A 23,361-nucleotide genomic window follows, 5' to 3' on the forward strand; every position below is an offset into this window, starting at 1 on the left:
ATTGCAATTCTATTTGAGGGAGAGGCATAAGCTAACATACTTCCTCTACTTGGATCATATGCACTTATGATTGGAACTCTAGCAAGCATCTGCAACTACTAAAGATTCTTAAGGTAAAACCCAACCATAGAATTAAAGCATCAAGTCCCCTTTATCCCATACGCAAACAACCTACTTACTCTGGTCTGTGCTTCTGTCACTCACGCCACCCACCATAAGCAAATCATAAACATATTGCAAACCCTATAGCGGGGATCTCTCACGCTTGCGCGACACAGAGAGCACCATAGAACAGCACCAATAATAAAACATGCAACTCAAAGCAATCATAGTAATTCATCAATCACCGATAGGACAACGAAAATCTACTCAGACATCATAGGATGGCAACACATCATTGGAAAATAATATGAAGCATAAAGCACCATGTTCAAGTAGAGGGTACAACGGGTTGCGGGAGAGTGGACCGCTGGATATAGATGGGGGAAGGTGATGGAGATGTTGGTGAAGATGACGGTGGTGTTGGTGAAGACCGCGGTGATGATGATGGCCCCCGGCAGCGCTCCGGCGCCACCGGAAGCAAGGGGGGAGAGGTCCCCTTCTTCTTCTTCTTCCTTGACCTCCTCCCTAGATGGGAGAAGGGTTTCCCCTCTGGTCCTTGGCTCCCATGGTTTGGGAGGGGCGAGAGCCCCTCCGAGATTGGATCTATCTCTCTGTTTCTGCGTTCTGTTATTCTGCCCTGGCACCGTTTCCTTTATATCTGGAGATCCGTAACTCCGATTGGATTGAAACCTTCGCCCAGATCGTTTTCCAAAAATTAGCTTTCTTGCGGCCAAAGAAGGGAATCAACCACCTTACGAGTGGCCCACGAGGGTGAGGGGCGCCCACTTTAAGTGGGCATGGGCCCCTATCTCGTGGCCACCTCGGGCATTGTCTCACGTTGATTCTTCCTCCCAAAAATCAAAAATATTCCAAAATAATTCTCTGTCTGTTTTTATCCCGTTTGGACTCCATTTGATATGGGGTTTCTGCGAAACATAAAACATGCAACAGACAGGAACTGGCACTGGGCACTGGATCAATGTGTTAGTCCCAAAAAATAGTATAAAAAGTTGCCAAAAGTATATGAAAGTTGTAGAATATTGGCATGGAACAATCAAAAATTATAGATACGACGGAGACATATCAGCATCCCCAAGCTTAATTCCTGCTCGTCCTCAAGTAGGTAAATGATAAAAAAGATAATTTTTGATGTGGAATGCTTCCTAGCATAATCTTGATCATATGTCTAATCATGGCATGAATATTAAGATATGAGTGATTCAAAGCAATAGTCTATCATTTGACATAAAAAACAATAATACTTCGAGCGTACCAATAAAGCAATCATGTCTTTTCAAAACAACAAGGCCAAAGCAAGCTTATCCCTACAAAATCATATAGTTTGGCCATGTTTCATTTTCGTCACACAAAATGCTCCCATCATGCACAACCCCGATGACAAGCCGAGCAATTGGTTCATACTTTTTAACGCGCTTCAGCCTTTTCAACCCTCATGCAATACATGAGCGCAAGCCATGGATATAGCACTATAGGTGGAATAGAATATAATGATGGAGGTTATGTGGAGAAGACAAAAAAGGAGAAAGTCTCACATCGACGCGGCTAATCAACGGGCTATGGAGATGCCCATCAATTGATGTCAATGCGAGGAGTAGGGATTGCCATGCAACGGATGCACTAGAGCTATAAGTGTATGAAAGCTCAAACTGAAAACTAAGTGGGTGTGCATCCAACTTTCTTGCTCATGAAGACCTAGGGCATTTGAGGAAGCCCATCGTTGGAATATACAAGCCAAGTTCTATAATGAAAATTCCCACTAGTATATGAAAGTGACAACATACGAGACAATCTATATGAAGAACATGGTGCTACTTTGAAGCACAAGTGTGGAGAAAGGATAGTAACATTGCCCCTTTTCTTTTTATTTTTTTTCTTTTTCGGTGGGTGATAACCCACAAGTATAGGGGATCGCAACAGTTTTTGATTAGTAAGAGTGTCGAACCCATCAGGAGCTAAAGGTAGAATAAATATTCCCTCAAGTTCTACCGACCACCGATACAACTCTACGCACGCTTGACGTTCGCTTTACCGGAAACAAGTATGAAACTAGAAGTACTTTGTAGGTGTGACGGGATAAGTTTGCAAGAAAATAAAGAACACGAGAATAAAAACTAGGGGCTGTTTAGATAAAGACACAACTAAATTAGTAAAAGTAAAGAGCTTGTTGTCATGAGAAAGTTATTTGTCCCTAGGCAATCGATAACTAGACCGGTAATCATTATTGCAATTTTATTTGAGGGAGAGGCATAAGCTAACATACTTTCTCTACTTGGATCATATGCACTTATGATTGGAACTCTAGCAAGCATCCGCAACTACTAAAGATTCATTAAGGTAAACCCAACCATAGCATTAAAGCATCAAGTCCCCTTTATCCCATACGCAAACAACCTACTTACTCGGGTATGTGCTTCTGTCACTCACGCCACCCACCATAAGCAAATCATAAACATATTGCAACACCCTACAGCAGGAATCCCTCACGCTTGCGCGACACGGAGGGCACCATAGGACAGCACCAATAATAAAACATACAACTCAAACCAATCACGATCATCAAATAGCCATCAGGACAAAACAGATCTACTCAAACATCATAGGATAGCCATACATCATTGGGAAATAATATATAGCATTGAGCACCATGTTTAAGTAGAGATTACAGCGGGTAAGAGAGAGGTTACACCGCTGCATAGAGATGGGGGAAGGTGATGGAGATGTTGGTGAAGATGACGGCGGTGTTGGTGAAGATCGCGGTGATGATGATGGCCCCCGACGGCGTTCTGGCGCCACCGGAAGCAAGGGGGAGAGAGCCCCCCTTCTTCTTCTTCTTCCTTGGCCTTATCCCTAGATGGGAGAAGGGTTTCCCCTCTGGTCCTTGGCTCCCATGGCTTGGGAGGGGCGAGAGCCCCTCCGAGATTGGATCTATCTCTCTGTTTCTGTGTTGGCTGCATTGGCTGATTCTACCCCTTCACCGTTTCCTTTATATATGGAGATCCGTAACTCCGATTGGGGTGAATCTTTCGCCCAGATATTTCTCATAAAATTATCTTTCTTGCGCCAGAAGGAGAGCATCAACCGCCTTACGGGTGGACCACGAGGGTCAGGGGCGTGCCTGGGGGGGGTAGGGCGCGCCCCCCTACCTCGTGACCACCCTAGACACCGTTTCGCGTTGATTTTACTTCTAGAAAATCATAAATATTCCAAAAAAAATCTCCGTCCGTTTTTATCCCGTTTGGACTCCGTTTGATATTGGGTTTCTGCGAAACAAAAAACATGCAACAGACAGGAACTGGCACTGGGCACTGGATCAATATGTTAGTCCCAAAAATAATATAAAAAGTTACCAAAAAGTATATGAAAGTGAATAATATTGGCAAGGAACAATCAAAAATTATAGATAAGACGGAGACGTATCAGTGGGCTTCTTTGGCCCCCTTTTTTATTTAGGCTTCTTTGGCCTTTCCTTTTTTTCTTTTTTTTATTTTTCTCTTTTTTTCATGGGGAAATGCTCTATAATGATGATCATCACACTTTTATTTACTTACAACTCAATATTACAACTCGATACTGGAACAAAGATATGACTCTATATGAATGCTTCTGTCGGTGTACCGAGATGTGCAATGATCTAGCGTAGCAATGACATCAAAAGCAGACAAGCCATGAAAACATCATGCTAGCTATCTTACGATCATGCAAAGCAATATGACAATAAATTCTCAAGTCATGTATATGATGATGATGGAAGTTTCATGGCAATAGATCTTGGAATGGCTATGGAAATGCCATAATAGGTAGGTATGGTGGCTGTTTTGAGGAAGATATAATGAGGCTTATGTGTGATAGAGCGTATCATATCACGGGGTTTGGATGCACCGGCGAAGTTTGCACTGACTCTCGAGGTGAGAAAGGGCAATGCACGGTACCGAAGAGGCTAGCATTGATGGAAAGGTAAAAGTGTGTATAATCCATGGACTCACATTAGTCATAAAGAACTCATATACTTATTGCAAAAGTTTATTAGCCCTCGAAGCAAAGTACTACTACGCATGCCCCTAGGGGGGTAGATTGGTAGGAAAAGACCATCGCTCGTCCCCGACCGCCACTCATAAGGAAGACAATCAAAGAAACACCCCATGCTTCAAACTTGTCACACAACGGTTACCATACGTGCATGCTACGGGACATGCAAGCCTCAACACAAGTGTCGCTACAATCCACAACCACCCACTAGCATGACTCTAATATCACCATCTTTATATTGCAAAACTATTACAAGGAATCAAACATATCATATTCAGCGATCTACAAGTTTATGTAGGATTTTATGACTAACCATGTGAATGACCAATTCCTGTCATCTCTCTAAATAGGTATAAGTGAATCAAGAGAGTTTAATTCTTTCTACAAAAGATATGCCCACGCTCTAACAAATATAAGATAAGAAAACGAGCATTCTACAAATGGCGGTTTTCTAATTAAAGAGAAACAGGCAATCCAAACTTCAAATGATATAAGTGAAGCACATGAAGCATTCTATAAAGCCATACTCAAAAGGTATAAGTGAAGTGCAATGAGCATTCTATAAATCAACCAAGGACTATCTCATACCAGCATGGTGCAAAAAAGAAAAGTGAAAACTAAATGCAAAAGACGCTCCAAGGTTGCACATATCGCACGAACGAAACGAATACGAAAACATACCGATACTTGTTGAAGAAAGAGGGGATGCCTTCCGGGGCATCCCCAAGCTTAGACGCTTGAGTCTCCTTGAATATTTACTTGTGGTGCCTCGGGCATCCCCAGGCTTGAGCTCTTGCCTCTCTTCCTTTTCCTCATATCGAGACCTCCTCGCTTAGACACTTCATCCACACAAAACTTCAACAGAAAACTCGGTAAGATCCGTTAGTATAATAAAGCAAATCACCACTCTAAGTACTGTTGAAAACCAATTCATATTTTTTTTCGTATTGTTCTACTGTAATATAACTTTTCCATGGCTTAATCCACTAATATAAATTGATAGATTCATCAAAACAAGCAAACTATGCATCAAAAACAGAATCTGTCAAAAACAGAACAGTCTGTAGCAATCTGAACATCCACCATACTTCTGGTACCCAAACAATTCTACTAAAATTAGGAAACATAAACACGTTGTATAGCAAGACAGTGAAAAAAGAATCAAAACAGTTTGACATTCCAGTTAAAAATGTGAAAACACGCACTACAGCAAAAGTTTTTGTCCTGCACCGTACAAACCAACAAGCATTGTAAACATCCTAAAGGCAAACCTTGGCACATTATTTTTATAATACAATGGAATTTTACAAGGGGATAATTATTTTTGATGAAAAGTTTGTGTAATCAAGATTCGCAAAGTTTCCGTGAGCATGAACAAAGTCCAAGGCTAGCTCTCACTTCAACAATGCTTGTCTTTCTCACTTTCACTTTCCTTTTTGAAAAGTTTTGTGTTCCCCTCTTTATTTTTTGTTTTTAAACTATATAAAAGCACTCGATAAAAATAAATGACTCCCTAAAACTTCCGGGTTGTCTCCCTGGCAGCGCTTTCTTTAAAGCCATTAAGCTAGGCATATAGTGCTCAAGTAATGGATCCACCCGGATCCCAAGGTATATCAAAGCCAATTTTAATTAACAATGATTTGTAATTTAGTAGTGAGCACAAAGTAACATATATCATGTAACAGCGAAGTCTAACTCTCTTCCTATGCATCAGCATGTCATAAAAGAACAATTCATGCACACATAGTAAAGGCCAATGCATAGTATAGACAGTTTCTTGCAATTCCATCGTGTTGGAAACATAGAGAGGTGGAGATATAGTTCCTGTCTCATAATAATTGCAAGTAGGAGCAGCAAGCACATGCATATTATATCTATCAAAATTACCATGTGGAACGGTAAAAGGCAACCCATCAATATAATCCTTAATAAGCACAAACTTCTCCGATATAGTGTAGTTTGGAGAATTCAAAAATATAATAGGACTATCATGCGTGGGTGCAATAGCAACAATTTCATGTTTAACATAAGGAACTATAGCAAGTTCATCTCCATAAGCATAATTCATATTGGCATCTTGGCCACAAGCATAGCAAGCATCATCAAAAAGGGATATTTCAAACAAATTCAAGGGATCATCACAATCATCATAGCAATCATCCTTTGGTAAGCACGAAGGGGAATTAAACAACGTATGAGTTGAAGAGTTACTCTCATTAGAAGGTGGGCACAGGTGATCAATCCGCTCTTCCTCCTTTTGTTCTTCGCTCTCCTCATCATCTTTTTCATCCAATGAGCTCACAGTTTCATTAATTTCTTCTTCCATAGCTTCCTGCAAAAAATTAGTCTCTTCTTGGACAGCGGAGACTTTCTCAATAAATGCATTAATATAGTAGTTGTATTCATAATTTTCATAGCAATATCTAAGTATAGCAAGATTTTCAGGCCTATAAACATCATCATCAAAGCTTCATACTTTTCAAACAAAGATTCAATTTCATAAGCAGCCTTAAAAGCAACAAATTCTTCTATTTGTTCCACATCATAGTAATCATATATACCATTAGCATAAGAAGCTAAGGTTTCATTATCATTAAATTTGCATGAAAAGGGAAGGTGTGGAGCCTTCATCCTAGAGCAACAAGTAATATCATATCTCAAGCACAGATCCCGGGCATACCAACGCAACATAATAAATTGATCCCATAATAGTTTCCCTTTTTGTGTCGAGCGATAATCCCTAAAGTATTCACATTGATCCAACGTGTCTCCCATTATAAAGTTGAATGGGGTTTTCTCAGGATTATCAAAGTAGTACATAATATCTTGAACATAATGAGCATCGGGGGTTTTAGGAGTTACCCCATCTCTATCAGTAGCAAGTACACCAATTTTTTTTGGTATTTTGCATTCCATATCCATAACTAAAGAAAGAGAACAACTAAGAACAACAAATAAAAATTACTTAGTGATAAAGCAAACAAGCACACACAAGAATATTCACCCCACGCTATGACTCCCCGGCAACGGCGCCAGAAAAAGGTCTTGATAACCCGCAAGTATACGGGATAGTTGTAGCCTCTTTTGATAAGTAAGAGTGTAAAACCCAACGAGGAGCTAAAGGTAGAACAAATACTCTCTCAAGTCCTATCTGTCACTGATATGACTCTACGCACACTTGACGTTTGCTTTACCTAGAACAAGTATGAAACTAGAAGTACTTTGTAGGTATTGTTGGATAGGTTTGCAAGAAAGTAAAGAATGCATAAATATAAACTAGGGGATGTTTAGATAAAGAAGCAATAAAGTAGATATAATGAGTGTGGAAAAGTGGTGGTAGGAGTTGTGAAATTGTCCCTAAGCAACTGACTACGTTACTAGACCGGTAATCACTATTGCAATTCTATTTGAGGGAGAGGCATAAGCTAAAATACTTTCTCTACTTGGATCATATGCACTTATGATTGGAACTCTAGTAAGCATCCGCAACTACTAAAGATTCATTAAGGTAAAACCCAACCATAGAATTAAAGCATCAAGTCCCCTTTATCCCATACGCAAACAACCTACTTACTCTGGTCTGTGCTTTTGTCACTCACGCCACCCACCTTAAGCAAATCATAAACATTTTGCAAACCCTACAGCGGGGATCTCTCATGCTTGCGCGACACGGAGAGCACCATAGGACAGCACCAATAATAAAACATGCAACTCAAACCAATCATAGTAACTCATCAATCACCGATAGGACAACAAAAATCTACTCAGACATCATAGGATGGCAACACATCATTGGAAAATAATATGAAGCATAAAGCACCATGTTCAAGTAGAGGGTACAGCGGGTTGCGGGAGAGTGGACCGCTGGATATAGATGGGGGAAGGTGATGGACATGTTGGTGAAGATGACGGTGGTGTTGGTGAAGATCGCGATGATGATGATGGCCCCCGGCAGCGCTCCGGCACCACCGGAAGCAAGGGGGAGAGAGGCCTCCTTCTTCTTCTTCTTCTTCCTTGACCTCCTCCCTAGATGGGAGAAGGGTTTCCCCTCTGGTCCTTGGCTCCCATGGCTTGGGAGGGGCGAGAGCCCCTCCGAGATTGGATCTATCTCTCTGTTTCTGCATTCTGTTATTCTGCCCTGGCACCGTTTCCTTTATATCTGGAGATTCGTAACTCCGATTGGATTGAAACCTTCGCCGAGATTGTTTTCCAAAGATTAGCTTTCTTGCTGCCAAAGAAGGGCATCAACTGCCTTACGGGTGGCCCACAAGGGTGGGGGTGCACCCACTTTAAGTGGGCATGGGCCCCTATCTCGTGGCCACCTCAGGCATCATCTCGCGTTGATTCTTCCTCCCAAAAATCACAAATATTCTAAAATAATTCTCCGTCCGTTTTTATCCCGTTTGGACTCCGTTTGATATGGGGTTTCTACAAAACATAAAACTTGCAACAGACAGGAACTGGCACTGGGCACTGGATCAATATGTTAGTCCCAAAAAATATTATAAAAAGCTGCCAAAATTATATGAAAGTTGTAGAATATTGGCATGGAACAATCAAAAATTATAGATACGACGGAGATGTATCAATGGTTCCCTGGCCAATGAGTACAGCTCATTAGAAACAATGTTGTCACCCGTGAGACATGTTTGCAACCAACTGCTAAAAGTCCTAATGTGTTCACATGTAATCCAGTCATCACACTGCTCCGGGTGTTTGGAGTGTAGAATGTTCTTGTGTTCATCGACATACGGGGTCACCAAGGTAGAATTCCGTAGAACTGTGTAGTGTGCTTCAGACCAAGAATGCCCGTCCCTACTTATTATTGAGTCCCCTCCTAGCGTGCCTTTTCCACTCAGTCTCCCCTCATACCGCGATTGAGGGAGACCAATCTTCTTAAGGTAAGGAATGAAGTCAACACAAAACCCAATGGCATCCTCTGTTTGATGGCCCATGGAGACGCTTCCTTATGGCCTAGCACGGTTACTAACATATTTCTTTAGGCCTCCCATGAACCTCTCAAAGGGGAACATATTGTGTAGAAATACAGGGCCCAGAATGACAATCTCGTCAACTAGATGAACTAGGATGTGTGTCATGATATTGAAGAAGGATGGTGGGAACACCAGCTTGAAACTAACAAGACATTGCGCCACATCACTCCTTAACCTTGGTAGGACTTCTGGATCGATCACCTTCTGAGAGATTGCACTTAGGAATGAACATAGCTTCACAATGGCTAATCGAACGTTTTTTGGTAGAAGCCCCCTCAATGCAACCGGAAGCAGTTGCGTCATAATCATGTGGCAGTCATGAGACTTTCGGTTCTGGAACTTTTTCTCTGGCATATTTGTTGTTCCCTTTATATTCTACGAGAAGCCAGATGGGACCTTCATACTGAGCAGGCATTCAAAGAATATTTCCTTCTCTTCTTTGGTAAGAGCATAGCTGGCAGGACCTTCATACTGCTTTGGAGGCATGCCGTCTTTTTTGTGCACACATTGTTGGTCCTCCCGTGCCTCCGGTGTATCTTTTATCTTCCCATACACGCCCAAGAAACCTAGCAGGTTCACGCAAAGATTCTTCGTCACGTGCATCACGTCGATTGAAGAGCTGACCTCTAGGTCTTTCCAGTAGGGTAGGTCCCAAAATATAAATTTCTTCTTCCACATGGGTGCGCGGCCGTCAACATCATTCGGAACAGATAGTCCGTCGGGACCCTTTCCAAAGATTACTTGTAAATCATTGACCATAGCAAGTATGTGATCACCGGGTACGGATGACGGGCTTCTTCCGGTGATTTGCCTCGCCTTTGAAATGCTTGCCTTTCTTTCGACATTGATGGTTGGTCGGAAAAAATCGACGATGCCCCGGGTACTCATTCTTCCTGCATTTGTCCAGGTATATACTTTTGGTGTCATCTAAACAGTGCGTGCATGTGTCGTATCCCTTGTTTGTCTATCCTAAAAGGTTACTGAGAGCAGGCTAATCATTGATGGTTACAAACAGCAACGCATGTAGGTCAAATTCCTATTGTTTGTGCTCATCCCACACACGTACACCGTTTCCATTCCACAGCTGTAAAATTTCTTCAACTAATGCCCTTAGGTACACATCAATGTCCTTGTCGGGTTGCTTAGGACATTGGATGAGAACCGGCAAAACAATGAACTTCCACTTCATGCACAACCAAGGAGGAAGGTTATAGATACATAGAGTCACATGCCAAGTGCTGTGATTTCTGCTCTGCTTCCCAAAAGGATTAATGCCATCCATGCTTAAACCAAACCATACGTTCCTTGTGTCACCTGCAAAGTTCTCCCAGTATTTTCTCTCGATTTTTCTCCATTGCGACCCGTCAGCGGGTGCCCTCAGCTTCCCGTCTTTCTTACGGTCCTCTCTGTGCCATCACATCAACTTGACATGATATTTTTTCTGAACAGACGTTTCAACCGTGGTATTACAGGAGCATACCACATCACCTTGGCAGGAACCCTCTTTTTGGGGCGCTCGTCGTCAACATCACCAGGGTCATCTCGTCTGATCTTATACCGCAATGCACCGCATACCGAGCATGCGTTAAAATTCTCGTACGCACCGCGGTAGAGGATGCAGTCATTAGGGCATGCATGTATCCTCTGCACCTCCAATCCTAAAGGGCATACAACCTTCTTTGTTGCGTACGTACTATCAGGCAATTCATTATCCTTTGGAAGCTTCTTCTTCAATATTTTTAGTAGCTTCTCAAATCCTTTGTCAGGTACACCATTCTCTGCCTTCCACTGCAGCAATTCCAATGTGGTACCGAGATTTGTGTTGCCATCTTCACAATTAGGGTACAACCCTTTTTTGTGATCCTCTAACATGCGATCGAACTTCAGCTTCTCCTTTACACTTTTGCACTGTCTCTTTGCATCAACAATGACCCGCCAAAGATCATCATCGGGCAGATCGTCTGGTTCCTCTTGATCTTCAGCTTCCCCCGCTGCAGCATCACCGTATTTAGGGGGCACATAGTTGTCATCATCCTCTTCTTCTTTGCTATCTTCCATCATAACCCGTGTTTCTCCGTGGTTGGTCCAAACATTATAGTGTGGCATGAAACCTTTATAAAGCAGGTGGCTGTGAAGGATTTTCTGGTCAGAGTAAGACTTCGTATTCCCACATATAGGGCATGGACAACACATAAAACCATTCTACTTGTTTCCCTCAGCCACTTCGAGTAAATTATGCATGCCCTTAATGTACTCGGAGGTGCGTCTGTCACCTTACATCCATTGTCGGTTTATCTGCGTACATTATACATAATTAAGTGTGTCAAAAACCATTACAGAACATCATGAATACAGAAGTGACCAAATTAATAGAAGTTCATCATCACATTAAAACCAAAGTACATACATAGTTCTTATTGAACAACATATAGCTCGCCAGAGCATCTAATTAAACCATACATTGAAACTATCTAAAACATTTCAATGCAACAACAAATGCGATCATTATCGCAACTAAGGCAACAATTGATCCAATGGAATAATGATACTAAGCCTTAGTATGAATGATATATTTTCTATCTTCAAGCACATTGCATCCATCTTGATCTTGAGAACATCACCGACATCCGCAACATGCAACTCCAATATCATCTTCTCCTCCTCATTTTTTTTCAATTTTTCCTTAAGGTAATTGTTTTCTTCTTCAACTAAATTTAACCTCTCGACAATAGGGTCGGTTGAAATTTCCAGTTCACATACCTCCTAGATAAAAAAATCTATGTCACGTTGCTCGGCATAATTGTCATAAACACTAAATGAAACAAATAGTTATAAAAGATAATATATATACCACATCCAAATCATAGACAGGACGAGGGCCGACGGAGGCGGATACCAAAACCATCGCACTATATAATAACAAACAATAATAAGTAAGAAAATTACACAAGTATCTATCTAAATCATACAAGTAAGAACTTTTTTTCTTTTAGAAAGAAGATAAGAACAAGAGGCTCACCACGGTGGTGCCGGCAACGAGATTGGCGCGGGCGATCGACGGTGGTAAGGACGGGGACGGGACAGGACGGACAGCCTAATGATATGTCTCTAATGTATCTATATTTTTTGATTGTTTCATGCTATTATATTATGTTTTTTGGATGTCTAATGGGATTTAATGTGCTCTTTTATATTATTTTTGGGACTAACCTATTAATCGGAGGCCCAGTGCCAGTTTCTATTTTTTTTGCCTATTTTAGTGTTTTACAGAAAAAGAATATCAAACGGAGTCCAAACGGAATGAAACCTTCGCGAGGATCTTTCTTGGACCGAAAGCAATCCAGAAGACTTGGAGTTCATGTCCGGGACTCTACAAGGAGGCCACGAGGCAGAAGGGCGCGCCCAGGGGGGTAGGCACGCCGCCCACCCTTGTGGGCCCTCGAAGCTCCACCGACGTACTTCTTTCGCCTATATATATTCTTATACCCTAGAAACAGCAGGGAGAGCCACGAAAACACTTTTCCACCGCCGCAACCTTCTGTACCCATGAGATCCCATCTTGGGGCCTTTTCCGGTGATCTGTCGGAGGGGGAATCGGTCATGGAGAGCTTCTACATCAACACCATTGCCTCTCTGATGAAGCATGAGTAGTTTACCATAGACCTTCGGGTCCATAGTTATTAGCTAGATGGCTTCTTCTCTCTCTCTCATTGATTCTCAATACAAAGTTCTCCTCGACGTTCTTGGAGATCTATTCGATGTAATACTCTTTTGCGGTGTGTTTTCCGAGATCCGATGAATTGTGGATTTATGAACTTGATTATCTATGAATATTATTTGGTTCTTCTCTGAATTCTTATATGCATGATTTTATATCTTTGTAAGTCTCTTAGAATTATCGGTTTAGTTTGGCCTACTAGATTGATCTTTCTTGCAATGGGAGAGTGCTTAGCTTTGGGTTCAATCTTGCGGTGTCCTTTCCCAGTGACAGTAGGGCAGCAAGGCTCATAATTTCTGTGTCAAAGAATTTATTGAGAGAATGACCGCTGCTTTGGAAGAAAATAATGATATGCATGAATCTATAAATAATTATAATTCCGATGATTTGATTGAAATATCCCTTGATGAACATGATGCTTGCTATTCTTGTGGCCATGATGCCAATATTTATGAAGACGAATTTGCTATAGTTCCTTATGTTAAACATGAGATCATTGCTATTGCTCCCATACTTGATAGTTCCTTCGATGAAAAGCATGATTGCAATGATGTTATTATAAATTCTATTAATGTCAATTGTTCTAGTAATATGCAAAACCCTAAGCTTGGGGATGCTAGTTTTGCTATGTCTACTATTTGTTGCAATGATCATGATTGGGGTGATTCTTTTTATCTTGAAAATTTATTTAAGCCTCATGATGAATATGAGATTGATAATAGTGTTTCAATATTATTGAAAGTGGGTTTGGAAGAGTGTCAACTTTGGATCCCACATATTTGGAGAATGTTCAATCTTATGAAATTTTTGATAAAAGTGGGTTTGGAGAGGTCATGACTTTAGCTAATGTTAATCCCACTATTCTGGAAGAGTGTCAACTTTGCATGCATGTGGATCATGTTGAGAATATGTTATGTGATAGCTATATTGTTGAATTTGCTTATGATCCTACATGTAATTATTATGAGAGAGTAAAATATGGTTGTAGAAATTTTCATGTTACTAAAATTCCTCCCGTTATGTTGAGATTGCTATTGTTTGTTTCTTCTTCCTTGCATATGCTAGATCTTTCTTGTCTTGCTAATTTGTTTTCCTATAAGATGCCTATGCATATGAAGTATGTTAGACTTAGATGTGTTTTTCACGTGTTTTATGTTGCTCTCTTTGTGCTTCAATTCTTGTCTTTCGTGTGAGCATCATCGAAATTATCAATGCCTAGCTAGGGGCGTTAAACGATAGCGCTTGTTAGCAGGCAACCCATTTTTATTTTTTGTTCCTTGATTTTTGCTCCTGTTTAGTACTCCCTCCGTCCCAAAATTCATGTCTTAGATTTGCCTAGATACAGATGTATCTAATACTAAAACGTGACTTGATACATCCGTATTTAGACAAATCTAGGACAACAATTTTGGGACGGAGGGGTAATAAATAATTCATCTAGCCTCTGGTTAGATGAGGTTTTATGTTCTAATTAGTGTTTGTGCCAAGTAGAACCTTTGGGAAGACTTGGGTGAAGTCTTTGCGATCTTGCTGTAAAAAACAGAAACTTTTGTGCTCACAAGAATAGCTGTCATTTTGTACGGAAGAGTGATTTTAGGTTTATTCTTTTTGCAGATGATTAATAGACAAATTCCTCACGTTCACCAATTTATTTCAGAATTTTTAGAGTTACAGAAGTATTCGAAAGTTACAGATTGGTACAGACTGTTTTGTTTTTGACAGATTCTATTTTTCGTGTGTTGTTTGCTTATTTTGATGAATCTATGAGTAGTATCGGGGGGTATGTGATACGTCTCCAACGTATCTATAATTTTTTATTGCTCCATGATATTATATTAACCGTTTTGGATGTTTATGGGCTTTATTATACACTTTTATATCATTTTTGGGACTAACCTACTAACAGGAAGCCCAACACGAATTGCTGCTTTTTGTCTATTTCAGTGTTTCGAAGAAAAGGAATATCAAACGGAGTCCAAAAAGAATGAAACCTTTGGGAGCGATCTTTTTGGAACAAACACAATCTAGGAGACTTGGAGTGGACGTCAAGAAGCAGCCGAGGCGGCCACGAGGGTGGAAGGCGCGCCCTAGGAAGGTGGGCGCGCCCCCACCCTTGTGGGCCCCTCATGGCTCCCCTGACCGACTTCCTTCGCCTATATATATCTACGTACCCCGAAAACATCCAGGAGCACCACGAAAACCTATTTCCACCGTCGTAACCTTTTGTACCCGTGAGATCCCATCTTGGAGCCTTTTCCGGCGCTCCGCTGGAGGGGGAATCGATAACGGAGGGCCTCTACATCATCACCAAGGCCTCTCCTATGAGTTGTGAGTAGTTTACCACAGACCTTCGGGTCCATAGTTATTAGCTAGATGGCTTCTTCTCTCTCTTTGAATCTCAATACAAAGTTCTCCTCGATCTTCTTGGAGATCTATTCAATGTAACTCTTTTTGTAGTGTGTTTGTTGAGATCCGATGAATTGCGGGTTTATGATCAAGTTTATCTATGAGAAATATTTGAATCTCCTCTGAATTCTTTTATGTATGATTGGTTATCTTTGCAAGTCTCTTCGAATTATTAGTTTGGTTTGGCCTACTAGATTGATCTTTCTTGCAATGGGAGAAGTGCTTAGCTTTGGGTGCAATCTTGCGGTGTCCTTTCCCAGTGACAGCAAGGGCCGCAAGGCACGTATTGTATTGTTGCCATCGAGGATAAAAAGATGGGGTTTATATCATATTGTTTGAGTTTATCCCTCTACATCATGTCATCTTGCCTAATGCGTTACTCTGTTCTTATGAACTTAATACTCTAGATGCATGCTGGATAGCGGTTGATGTGTGGAGTAATAGTAGTAGATGCAGGCAGGAGTCGATCTACTTGTTGTGGACGTGATGCCTATATACATGATCATGCGTATATAATATCATAACTATGCACTTTTCTATCAATTGCTCGACAGTAATTTGTTCACCCATCGTAATACTTATGCTATCTTGAGAGAAGCCACTAGTGAAACCTATGGCCGCCGGGTCTACCTTTTATCATATAAGTTTCCAATCTACTTTATTTTGCAATCTTTACTTTCCAATCTATATCATGAAAATACCAAAAAAAATATCTTATCTTATTATCTCTATCAGATCTCACTTTCGCAAGTGGCCGTGAAGGGATTGACAACCCCTTTATCGCATTGGTTGCGAGGTTCTTGTTTGTTTGTGTAGGTACGAGGGACTTGTGAGGAGCCTCCTACTGGATTGATACCTTGGTTCTCAAAAACAGAGGGAAATACTTATGGTACTTTGCTGCATCACCCTTTCCTCTTCAAGGGAAAACCAACGCAGAGCTCAAGAGGTAGCAAGAAGGATTTCTGGCGCCGTTGCCGGGGAGGTCTTCGCTCAAGTCAAGATATACCAAGTACCCATCACAAACTCATCTCCCTCGCATTGCATTATTTGCCATTTGCCTCTCGTTTTCCTCTCCCCCACTTCACCCTTGCCTTTTTATTCGCCCTCTCTTTTCCGTTCGCCTCTTTTTCGTTTGCTCCTTCTACTTATTGCCATTATGTCTGACACTGAGGAGGTTATCGTTAATAAAGACAATAGTAATAACATGGGAAATTTTGATGCTTTTGATGGTCCTGTTGAAGAACCCACTATCTTACATACTAAAAAGTTTCGAATTGGTAGTGGTAATATTATTGGAAAGGGGGTTATTCATGATTTCTTTACTTGTGCCGGTGCTTTACCTTCTATGGGTCATTCTATTCTTCATAGAAATAGTAGTCTTGTGGATGCTATCACCTTGCTTATAGTTGAACTTGAAAGACAGTTTCTGCACTTGCATCCTTGCATATAAAGGATTTTCCTAGAATTTTCCAATATTGAGCATTCTTCTGTTAAGCACGCAGCTACTATCTTTTTGGCACATGAGTTTAGATTTATAATAAAAGAAGCCAAAGAAATTTTTGCGCACTATAGGGTGGATGTTGGCCGCCCTCCCATAGAAGCATCAAGAGGACATAATGCGTTTACAATCCCTAGATTATGTTGCTTTTAATGAAAACCTTAGAAAAATGGTTCCTACCAATGTTCTAGTTGACAGAATTTACGAACTTAATAATGATTTGCTATCCGAAACAATGAGTTAGGACATTCTCTTGAGTATAGGCTCACGACTTTCTGCCAAAAGAATGCTTATAATGATGAATTAGTTGTGCAATATGAAGGGCCAAAGGAGGAACCGATACCTCCCGAGCTTGATCTGGGGGACTTCTGTCCCATTAAATTTAGCCCTTTTGATTATTTTTGCTTGCCTCAAAGAAAACTTTCTGCTGAGCATAGGGAATATGAGATGAGTTTTTGTGATTTATCTTATTATTATGGCAATACTTAGATCCATTCTCGCTTTTATGCCTAGCTAGGGGCGTTAAACGATACCGCTTGTTGGGAGGCAACCCAATTTTATTTTTGTTCCTTGCTTTTTTGCTTCTGTTTAATAATAAATAATTCATCTAGATTCTGTTTAGATGTGGTTTTATGTTTTAATTAGGATTTGTGCCAAGTATAATCTATAGGATAACCTACGGTGATAGTTAATTTGATTCTGCGGAAAAACAGAAACTTTTGCTCACACGAGAATAATTTTAATAAATCACAGAAACGTGATTTTTACTTGATTATTTTTGCAGCAGATCAATAGAAAAATTTCCCAGAACTTCCTATTTTGGTAGGATGTTTAGAGTTCCAGAAGTATTCGGAAGTTACAGATTGCTACAGACTGTTCTGTTTTTGATAGATTCTGTTTTTCGTGTGTTGTTTGCTTATTTTGATGAATCTATGGCTAGTATCGGGGGGTATGAACCATAGAGAAGTTGGAATACAGTAGGTTTAACACCAATATAAATAAAGAATGAGTTCATTACAGTACCTTAAGTGGTGGTTTTTCTTTCTTCCACTAACGGAGCTCATGAGATGTCCTGTTGAGTTTTGTGTTGTGAAGTTTTCAAGTTTTGGGTAAAGATTTGATGGACTGTGGAATAAGGAGTGGCAAGAGCCTAAGCTTGGGGATGCCCATTGCACCACAATATAATTCAAGGACAACCAACAGCCTAAGCTTGGGGATGCCCCGGAAGGCATCCCCTCTTTCGTCTTCGTCTATCGGTAACTTTACTTGGAGCTATATTTTTATTCACCACATGATATGTGTTTTGATTGGAGCATCTTGTATGATTTGATTCTTTGCTTTTTAGTTTACCACAGTCATCCTTGTTGTACACACCTTTTGGGAGAGACACAACATGATTCGGAATTTATTAGAATACTTGTGCTTCACTTATATCTTTTGAGCTAGATAATTTTGCTCTAGTGCTTCACTTATATCTTTTTAGAGCACGGCGGTGGTTTAATTTTGTAGAAATTATTGATCTCTCATGCTTCACTTATATTATTTTGAGAGTCTTTTTGGAACAGCATGGTATTTGCTATGGTTATAAAATTGGTCCTAGAATGATGGGCATCCAAGTTGGATATAACAAAAACTATCATAGAAAGTGAATTGGATGCTATGATCAATTTGATGCTTGATAATTGTTTTTTTGATATAGAGGTGGTGATATTAGAGTCATGCTAGTTGGGTAATTATGAATTTGAGGAATAGTGTTGTTGATGTTTGTGATTCCCATAGCATGCACGTATGGTGAACCGTTATGTGATGAAGTTGGAGCATGATTTATTTATTGATTGTATTCCTTATGAGTGGCAATCGGGGACGAGCGATGGTCTTTTCCTACCAATCTATCCCGTTAGGAGCATGCGCGTAGTACTCTGTTTCAATAACTTGTAGATTTTTGCAATAAGTATATGAGTTCTTTATGACTAATGTTGAGTCCATGGATTATACGCACTCTCACCCTTCCACCATTGCTAGCCTCTCTTGTGCCGCGCAACTTTCACCGGTACCATACACCCACCATATACCTTCCTCAAAACAGCCACCATACCTACCTATTATGGCATTTCCATAGCCATTCTGAGATATATTGCCATGCAACTTGCCACCGTTTCGTTTATTATGACATGCTCCATCATTGTCATATTGCTCTTGCATGATCATGTAGTTGACATCGTATTTGTGGCAAAGCCACCTTGATAATTCTTTCATACATGTCACTCTTGATTCATTGCATATCTCAGTACACCACCGGAGGCATCCACATAGAGTCATATTTTGTATTGAGTTGTAATTCTTGAGTTGTAAGTAAATAAAAGTGTGATGATCTTCATTATTAGAGCATTGTCCCAAGTGAGGAAAGGATGATGGAGACTATGATTCCCCCACAAGTCGGGATGAGACTTCGGACTTTATGAAAAATAAAAGAGGCCAAAGAAGCCCAAATAAAAAAAGAGGCCAAATAAGCCCACCAAAAATATGATGAGAGAAAAAGAGAGAAGGGACAATGCTAATATCCTTTTACCACACTTGTGCTTCAAAGTAGCACCATGATCTTCATAATAGAGAGTCTCCTATGTTGTCACTTTCATATACTAGTGGGAATTTTTCATTATAGAACTTGGCTTGTATATTCCAATGATGAGATTCCTCAAAATGCCCTAGGTCTTCGTGAGCAAGCAAGTTGGATGCACACCCACTTAGTTTCTTTTGTTGAGCTTTCATACACTTATAGCTCTAGTGCATCTGTTGCATGGCAATCCCTACTCACTCACATTGATATCTATTAATGGGCATCTCCATAGCCCGTTGATACACCAAGTTGATGTGAGACTATCTTCTCCTTTTTGTCTTCTCCACAACCACCATTCTATTCCACATATAGTGCTATGTCCATGGCTCACGCTCATGTATTGCGTGAAAGTTGAAAAAGTTTGAGAACATAAAAGTATGAAACAATTGCTTGGCTTGTCATCGGGATTGTGCACGATTAAATACTTTGTGTGATGAAGATAGAGCATAACCAGACTATATGATTTTGTAGGGATAGCTTTCTTTAGCCATGTTATTTTGAGAAGACGTGATTGCTTTGTTAGTATGCTTGAAGTATTACTATGTTGATGTCAATATGAACTTTTGTCTTGAATCATTTGGATCTGAACATTCATGCCACAATAAAGAAAATTACATTGAGAAATATGCTAGGCAGCATTCCACATCAAAAATTCTGTTTTTATCATTTACCTACTCGAGGACAAGAGGGAATTAAGCTTGGGGATGCTTGATACGTCTCCAACGTATCTATAATTTTTGATTGCTCCATGCTATTATATTACCCGTTTTGGATGTTTATGGGCTTTACTATACACTTCCATATCATTTTTGGGACTAACCTACTAACCGGAGGCACAGCCCGAATTGATGTTTTTGCCTATTTCAGTGTTTCGAAGAAAAGGAATATCAAACGGAGTCCAAACGGAATGAATCCTTCGGGAGCGATCTTTTTGGAACAAACGCAATCCAAGAGACTTGGAGTGGACGTCAAGAAGCAACCAAGGCGACCACATGGGTGGAAGGCGCGCCCCCCACCCTCGTGGGCCCCTCATGGCTCCCCTGACTAGCTTCCTTCGCCTATATATATCTATGTGCCCCGAAAACATCCAGGAGCACCACGAAAACCTATTTCCACCGCTGCAACCTTTTGTACCCGTGAGATCCCATCTTGGTGACTTTTCTGGCGCTCCGCTGGAGGGGGAATCGATCACGGAGGGCCTTTACATCATCACCAAGGCCTCTCCTATGAGTTGTGAGTAGTTTGCCACAGACCTTCGGGTCCATAGTTATTAGCTAGATGGCTTCTTCTCTCTCTTTGAATCTCAATAGAAAGTTCTCCTCGATCTTCTTGGAGATCTATTCGATGTAACTCTTTTTGCGGTGTGTTTGTCGAGATCCGATGAATTGTGAGTTTATGATCAAGTTTATCTATGAGAAATATTTGTATCTCCTCTGAATTCTTTTATGTATGATTGGTTATCTTTGCAAGTCTCTTCGAATTATCAGTTTGGTTTGGCCTACTAGATTGATCTTTCTTGCAATGGGAGAAGTGCTTAGCTTTGTGTTCAATCTTGCGGTGTCCTTTCCCAGCGATAGCAGGGGCAGCAAGGCACGTATTGTATTGTTGCCTTCGATGATAAAAAGATGGGGTTTATATCATATTGTTTGAGTTTATCCCTCTACATCTTGTCATCTTGCCTAATGCGTTACTCTGTTCTTATGAACTTAATACTCCAGATGCATGCTGGATAGCGGTCGATGTATGGAGTAATAGTAGTAGATGCAGGCAGGAGTTGGTCTACTTGTTGCGGACGTGATGCCTATATACATGATCATGCCTAGATAATCTCATAACTATGAACTCTTCTATCAATTGCTCGACAATAATTTGTTCACCCACCGTAATACTTCTGCTATCTTGAGAGAAGCCACTAGTGAAACCTATGGCCGCCGGGTCTATCTTTTATCATATAAGTTTCCGATCTACTTTATTTTGCAATCTTTAATTTCCAATCTATATCATAAAAATACCAAAAATATTTATCTTATCTTATTATCTCTATCAGATCTCACTTTTGTAAGTGGCCGTGAATGGATTGACAACCCCTTTATTGCGTTGGTTGCGAGGTTCTTGTTTGTTTGTGTAGGTACGAGGGACTTGTGAGGAGCCTCCTACTGGATTGATACCTTGGTTCTCAAAAACTAAGGGAAATACTTACGCTACCTTGCTGCATCACCCTTTCCTCTTCAAGGGAAAACCAACGCAATGCTCAAGAGGTAGCAGTTTGAACCATAGAGAAGATGGAATACAGTAGGTTTAACACCAATATAAATGAAGAATGAGTTCATTACAGTACCTTAAAGTGGTGGTTTATTTTCTTATACTAACGGAGCACATGAGATTTTCTGTTGAAGTTTTGTGTTGTGAAGTTTTCTAGTTTTTCGGGTAAAGATTTGATGGATTTTGGAATAAGGAGTGGCAAGAGACTAAGCTTGGGTATGCCCAAGGCACCCCAAGATAATTCAAGGACAACCAAAAGCCTAAGCTTGGGGATGCCCCGGAAGGCATCCCCTCTTTCGTCTTTGTCTATCGGTAACTTTACTTGAGGCTATATTTTTATTCACCACATGATATTTGTTTTGCTTGGAGCGTCTTGTATGATTTGATTCTTTGATTTTTAGTTTACCACAATCATCCTTGCTGTACACACCTTTTGGGAGAGACACAACATGATTCAGAATTTATTAGAATACTCTATGTGCTTCACTTATATTTTTTGAGCTAGATAATTTTGCTCTAGTGCTTCACTTATATCTTTTTAGAGCACAGCGGTGGTTTAATTTTGTAGAAATTATTGATCTCTCATGCTTCACTTATACTATTTTGAGAGTCTTTTTGGAATAGCATGGTATTTGCTATGGCTATAAAATTGGTCCTAGAATGATGGGCATCCAAGTTGGGTATAATAAAAACTATCATAGAAAGTGAATTGGATGCTATGATCAATTTGATGCTTGATAATTGTTTTGAGATATAGAGGTGGTGATATTAGAGTCATGCTAGTTGGGTAATTATGAATTTGAGGAATATTGTTGTTGAAGTTTGTGATTTCCGTAGCATGCACGTATGGCACTACAAAAAAAAAGACACATCCGTGACATTTTGGGCCGAACGAAAAAAATTTCTGTCATACATATGACACTTCTATGACGATAATTGTGAAAAACCCGGTATCATCATAGATGTGGTGGGCTCCTACTTCTATGACAAAAAATCATGACAGAAAATGGGCTTTTCGTCCTGGGCGGGCCGGAGACGCAGTGGCATGACATTCTTTGGGTCGTCCATGACGGAAAAAACCGTGGTAGAAGCGAGGGGGAGGAAAATTTCGGGGAGTTGCCGGTTACGGTGGGAGGTCGGGGGCGGAGCGATGCGCGTCTCTCTCGTACGTACGCGCGTGTGTGCGAGGCGTTGGCTCTAACTGAACCCGAGCGAGGCGTTGGGCTCTAACTGAACCCGAGTGATTGCACTGCAGGCTACGCGTTACTGAACCTGAGCGATCGATCGATGGCTGTTAACTGAACCCGATGGAGCTATTCCTTTGCTACTGCAGCTAACTGAAGCCGATCGATGCTGCCTCTGGGATGAACAGTGAGCGTTGCGGGAGGGGGGGTTGGATGAACAGTGAGCGGTGGCGTTGCCTCTGGATGAACAGGAACCCTTGGTGTGGAGGGCTAGATGAATAGTAGACGGTGGAGGGGTGGCCGTGGAGGGGTGGTTGAACAGGACCCCATGGTGTGGAGGGCTAGATGAATAGTAGACGATGGAGGGGTGCTCGTGGAGGGGTGGTTGAACAGTAGCCGGTGGAGTAGCGCGCGGTGGAGGCTGGATGAACAGGAGCCCGTGGAGGCTGGAGGAGGTCGACAGTAGCCCGTGGAGGCTGGAGGAGGTCGATGGTGGAGATGAACAGTATCCCGTGGAGTCCCGTTTTGCGGTA

Source organism: Triticum dicoccoides, chromosome 1B (genome assembly GCF_002162155.2).
Source record: "Triticum dicoccoides isolate Atlit2015 ecotype Zavitan chromosome 1B, WEW_v2.0, whole genome shotgun sequence".
Taxonomy (NCBI): domain Eukaryota; kingdom Viridiplantae; phylum Streptophyta; class Magnoliopsida; order Poales; family Poaceae; genus Triticum; species Triticum dicoccoides.